At 45.2% G+C, this 6,323-nt stretch overlaps 1 pseudogene; it reads left to right on the forward strand.

The window, feature by feature from the left end:
* Positions 1 to 464: 464 nt before the first annotated feature.
* Rrs1-ps9 (ribosome biogenesis regulator 1 homolog, pseudogene 9) lies at positions 465 to 2,691 on the forward strand (annotated as a pseudogene).
* Positions 2,692 to 6,323: the final 3,632 nt, after the last annotated feature.

A 6,323-nucleotide genomic window follows, 5' to 3' on the forward strand; every position in this document is an offset into this window, starting at 1 on the left:
GTACCGGATAGGGTGTACTATGAGAGTCACCACCTTCCATGATTTTTCACTTTGAAAAAAAAGAAATATCTCAGGATCAAACAGTGGCACATCCAAAATTGGGACTTAGGCCATGCAACCACCAAGCACAGCTGAACAGCCTGCCCTAAGTCGCAAAATAATCTTCTATACCTGCCTTTAAGTGTATCCATGGGATCGCTCACTTTTAGAGCACCGAGAACTGGCTATGACTCTGGGGAGATAATTTGTCTCACCCCAAACACCTTTGTAATTGACTTAGCCGCAGACAACGTGTACACCCACTACAGCTATAAACAACAAAGCCCGCTGCTCCAGGAGTTTGGGCAGCCCGCGTCCTACCGCGGCCACTCCCCGCCCCGCTGCACTCTGGAAAACGTAGTCCTAGTCAGTCTTCGTACAGCCAACCCTCAGCGCCCAGAGCCACATCCGGTTGCGAATCCAGGCCTGGCCTCTAAGCACATCAGCTCTCCAATGGCGCCCTCTGCCGGCCTTTTTCCTAAACTCCCATTGCTAACCGGTTCCCCGTACTCCGGAAGTGAACCCTTCTCTTCCGATAACGAGTCCAGAGGTCCACCTGTGGTTGCGGGTAATTTTGGTGCTGCTGTAGTAAAATACGTTCTGTTGCTGCCCCAGAGTGAGGGAACCGAGTGGCAGCGGGAGTCATGGAGGGCCAGGGCGTGGAGGAGCTGCAGGCCAGGTGGAGCAGGAGGAGGAGGAGGAGGAGGAGAAGTTGCAGTGGGTCCGGGTGCCCAAAAAGCTGCAGCAGGAATTCGACCTTGGTAATCTTCCGGCTTCCTCCAGCACTCCCGGACAGTGCTGCACCAGGCCGGGCCCGAGGCCGAGCTGCGGGCCGTGGCGCGGGACAAACGCAGCTTCTCATTAACCAGCTGTGGCAGCTGCAGACCATGCGCGTGGAGAAGGCGATGGTAGCGCGCTTGCGGGAGCCCGCCACAGGCTTGTCCCGCGGGAAGCCACTGTCCCGCCACGGCCACTCACCCGCTAGCAGCAGTTCGGGCATCATAAGGCATCCGTCCAAGAAGATCACCTTCTGGTGGGACGAGGTGAGTAGCCAGTGGCAGCGCTGATAGGGGTACAGTCGCACCCGACACCAAGGAATGGCTGATCAAGGTGTCTGAGGGCACCTACCCCATGGAAGACCAGTTCGCCAAGCAGATTTAGGCCAAAAAGATACGCGTGGCCAAGAACGAGCTAAACCGGCTGCGGAACCTGGCCGAAGCGCACAAGATGCTGACGCCCAGCTCAGTGGGCCTGCACCCCTCATGACACCAGAGTAAAGAGCAAGACCGTGCTCTGCAAGTGACCAAGGTCCCCACCGCTTGCTTGGGACTCCTCTAGGAGCGCTTCCCCAAGGAAAAGACGCCCGGAACTCCGGGAAGAAGTGGAAGTTTATGTCCCTCTTTGAGGACTTTGCAGCAGAGAAAAAGACCAGTTGGACCTACTAAATGTCAATAACAGGAAGCCTCAGCTGGATTTGAGTGGGGGCCATTAACGAGCAGATGAGGGAGGAGGACCAAGAGGAGGAAAATGAACCAGAAAGGCAAGAGAAGGGGGATCCAGCGAGGACCTTTGAGCAAGAAAAAGGCGACCCGCAGATCTAGAGTGAGAAAAGGAAGGGAGACTTGAGAGCCAAGAAGGATTCCAGGCAGCCTGCTTTAGGTGGCAAGAAGTGTTGCACCAAGGTGGGAAGAGGAGGAAGTAGTGTTCTTCCCACTGGACTTGTTCTGCCAAGCTAGGACTGTATACTAAACGTTAAGTTATACAAGCCGGAAGCTGGTGCAGGAGGTGGCCACTGCCCTCATTGAGCTTGACATTGAAGAGACAGGCTTGCCTCCCCTCAAGTCAGTGTGGACTGTGCTTCTCCCACAACAGAGACATTGGCTGGAAATTATAACTCTAGTTTGAGAACATGAGATTTATAGAAATTATATGGTCAGAACGAGGAATAAGTTAACAGCCTGCTTTTTATCTTGACTTTGGATACTGGGTCGAAGAGATTTCTGAGGCATAGTAGATTGGTTTCAACATTTTTACACTATTTTTGTAACAATATGTATCAAAGCAGGGAGAATAGGAAAAACTTTGTCTACCTGTAATTTGCATGTATTGTAAAGGTATACTAATAACTGGTGTTAATTTAAACTTTTACTGTAGGTAGAAGTTGTCCTGAAGCCAGTGACGTAGGTACCAATATAGAGTGTGCTTTAAAAAATGGCTAGAGGAAGGTCGCATGTATTAGGAAAACTCAAAAGTTCATTTGGTGCTGACTATACTATTGAAAGCACAATACAACTAATGTTGGTTAAGGTGGTGCATTTGGCCAAATGAACACATTGCTTTAAACGATAAATTGGAACCACACTAAATAAGGTTAATTAACCTTGCTACTCCAGAAAATACTTACCATTTTATTTATAACTAGTGGCTTTTGTTTAATTGACTTGGATTTTAGTTTTCAGTCAGTGCTGGGCTGGAATTCACTACGAAGCAGAGTCTAATCTGGAACGTGAGGCCTTGTGGCTCTGTCTCCCAAGTGCTGCGATTAGAGATGAGCAGCGACACCCAGCAGGAGATTTCAAGTTTTTGCTGTCTGGATGTTTTTCCCTGGTATCAATGACTTATTTTGATCTTAATAAACTTACTTTATATAAATATCTCCTGAAAATTATTAATAGCAAGTCCAGTATTCAGGGAGGGGCATTTTCTGTAAAGAAAGTGGACACCATGCACTTTTTTTATTTCTACAATTTAGCCATTGCCCCTCCCCTTCCTGGCCTCCTTTCCACAGTTCCTCATCACATTCCTCCTCCCCCTGTCTCTGAGAGGATGCTCTCCCACCAGGCCTCCCCCCTCCCTGATTATTTTAGGCACATCTCCCACTGAGGCCAGGCCTCATATATGTGTCAAGGGACCTCAGACCAGCTGGAGTGTGCTGTCAAGTTGTTGGCTCTGTCTGGGAGCTCCAGGGGTCCTGGTTAGTTGAGATTGGGGGTCTTGCTCTGGGGTCACCCTCCTCCTCTGCTTCTTCCAGCTTTCCCCTGATTTAATTGTAGCCCTGACTTAAGACCAATGGTTGAATGTAAGTATCTGCATCTGTCTCAGTCAGATGGTGGTTGGAACTCTAAAAGGACAACCATGCTAGGCTCCTGTCTGTAAGCACATCATAGCATCAGTAATAGTGTCAGACTTTGGCGTCTCCCCATGAAGTGGATCTCCAGTTGGGCTGGTCACTGGACTGCTTTTCCCTCAGTCTCTTCTCCAATTTTGTCCCTGTAGTTCTTTTAGACAGGAACAGTTCTGGGTCAGAAATTTTGACTGGGTAACACCATCCTTCTCTTGAGGCCCTGTCTATCTTCTAGAGGTGGACTCTTTGAGTTCCCTCTCCCCAATGTTGGGCATTTTGGCTAAGGTCACCCCCATTGAGTCCTGAGAGTCTCTCACCTCCCAGATCTCTGGTACTTTCTAGAGGGTCTCCCCATCTCCCATCTTCTGAGGCTGTATATTTCCAATCATTCTGCTGGTCCTCTGGGCTTTTCTCCTATCTGTGGGCCCCACCCCCATAAGCAATCCTGTTCCCCTTTTCCCCTCGTCTCCCTCTCCTACCCAAATCCCTTCCTCCCTCTCTCTGCTTCCTGTGATTATTTTCTAATCCCTACTAAGTGGGATTGAAGCATTGTCATTGACCATTTTTGCTTGTTAAAGTTCTTTAATTCTATGGGGTATATCCTAGGTATTCTGTGCATTTTGGATAACATCCACTTAGTAAGTACATACAATATATGTCCTTTTGGGTCTGGGCTACCTCAGCATACTTTCTAGTTCCATCCATTTGCCTGTAAATTTCATGAAGTCATTGTTTTTAATAGCTGAGTAGTACTCCATTTTGTAAATGTACCACATTTTCTGTCTCCATTCTTCCATTGTGGGATATCTGTGTTTTTACCAGCTTCTGGCTATTACAAATAAGGCCACTGTGAACATCGTGGAGCACGTGTTCCTCTGGTATGGTGGGACATCTTTTGGGTATATGCCCAAGAGTGGTATTGCTGGGTCTTCAGGTAGGTAGGTCTATTTCCAGTTTTCTGAGCAACAGCCAGATTGATTTCCAGAGTGGTTTGACAGTTTGCAATCCCACCAGCAATGGAGGAGTATTCCTTTTCTTCCACATCCTCTCCAGCATGTGCTGTCACCTGAGTTTTTGATCTTAGCCATTCTGATTGGTGTGAGGTGAAATCTCAGGGTTGTTTTGATTTGCATTTCCCTAATGACTAAGGACGTTGAACATTTAAGTGCTTTTCAGCTATTCAGATTCCTCTGTTATAACTTCTCTGTTTAGCTCTGGCCCCATTCTTTAATTGGGTCATTTGGTTTTCTGGAGGTTAGCTTCTTGAGTATATCTATTGGATATTAGCCCTCTATCACATGCAGGGTTAGTGAAGGTTTTTTCCCATTCTGTAGGTTGCAAATTTGTCCTATTGACTGTTGTTTGCCTTACAGAAGCTTTTCCATTTCATGAGGTCCCATTTATCAATTGTTGATCCCAGAGCCTGGGCCATTGGAGTTCTATTTAGGAAATTTCCCGCTGCTCCAATGAGTTTGAGACTCTTTCCCACTTTCTCTTCTATCCAATTCAGTGTATCTGGCTTTATGTTGAGGTCCTTGATCCACTTGGACTTGAGCTTTGAGCAAAGTGATATGGATCTGTTTTCATTTTTCTACATACAGATCACCAGTTAGATCAGCACCATTTGTTGAAGATGCTTTCCTTTTTCCACTGTATGTTTTTTGGCTTTGTCAATGATCAAGTGACCATTGGTATGTGGGTTTATTTCTAGGTCTTCAATTCTATTCCATTGATCTGCCTGCCTGTCTCTGTACCAATACCATGTGGTTTTTAACACTGTTGCTCTGTAGTACAACCTGAAGTCAGGGTTGGTGAGTCCCCTAGAAGTTTTTTTTTATTGTTAAGAATTGTTTTCACAAGCTACTGGTCCAAAACATACAGGAAATCCAGGACTCAATGAGAAGATCAAACCTAAGGATAATAGGTATAGAAGAGAGTGAAGACTCCCAGCTCAAAGGACCAGTAAATATCTTCAACAAAATCATAGAAGAAAACTTCCCTAACCTAAAAAAAGAGATACCCATAGACATACAGGAAGCCTACAGAACTCCAAATAGATTGGACCAGAAAAGAAACACCTCCCGTCACATAATTGTCAAAACACCAAACGCACAAAATAAAGAAAGAATATTAAAAGCAGTAAGGGAAAAAGGTCAAGTAACATATAAAGGGAGACCTATCAGAATCACACCAGACTTCTCGCCAGAAACTATGAAGGCCAGAAGATCCTGGACTGATGTTATACAGACCCTAAGAGAACACAAATGCCAGCCCAGATTACTGTATCCAGCAAAACTCTCAATTAACATTGATGGAGAAACCAAGATATTCCATGACAAAACCAAATTTACACAATATCTTTCTACAAATCCAGCACTACAAAGGATAATAAATGGTAAAGCCCAACATAAGGAGGCAAGCTATACCCTAGAAGAAGCAAGAAACTAATCATCTTGGCAACAAAACAAAGAGAATGAAAGCACACAAACATAACCTCACATCAAATATGAATATAACGGGAAGCAATAATCACTATTCCTTAATATCTCTCAATATCAATGGCCTCAACTCCCCAATAAAAAGACATAGATTAACAAACTGGATACGCAACGAGGACCCTGCATTCTGCTGCCTACAGGAAACACACCTCAGAGACAAAGACAGACACTACCTCAGAGTGAAAGGCTGGAAAACAACTTTCCAAGCAAATGGTCAGAAGAAGCAAGCTGGAGTAGCCATTCTAATATCAAATAAAATCAATTTCCAACTAAAAGTCATCAAAAAAGATAAGGAAGGACACTTCATATTCATCAAAGGAAAAATCAACCAAGATGAACTCTCAATCCTAAATATCTATGCCCCAAATACAAGGGCACCTACATATGTAAAAGAAACCTTACTAAAGCTCAAAACACACATTGCACCTCACACAATAATAGTGGGAGATTTCAACACCCCACTCTCATCAATGGACAGATCATGGAAACAGAAATTAAACAGTGATGTAGACAGACTAAGAGAAGTCATGAGCCAAATGGACTTAACGGATATTTATAGAACATTCTATCCTAAAGCAAAAGGATATACCTTCTTCTCAGCTCCTCATGGTACTTTCTCCAAAATTGACCATATAATTGGTCAAAAAAACGGGCCTCAACAG

This window comes from Rattus norvegicus, chromosome 2 (genome assembly GCF_036323735.1).
Source record: "Rattus norvegicus strain BN/NHsdMcwi chromosome 2, GRCr8, whole genome shotgun sequence".
Lineage (NCBI taxonomy): Eukaryota > Metazoa > Chordata > Mammalia > Rodentia > Muridae > Rattus > Rattus norvegicus.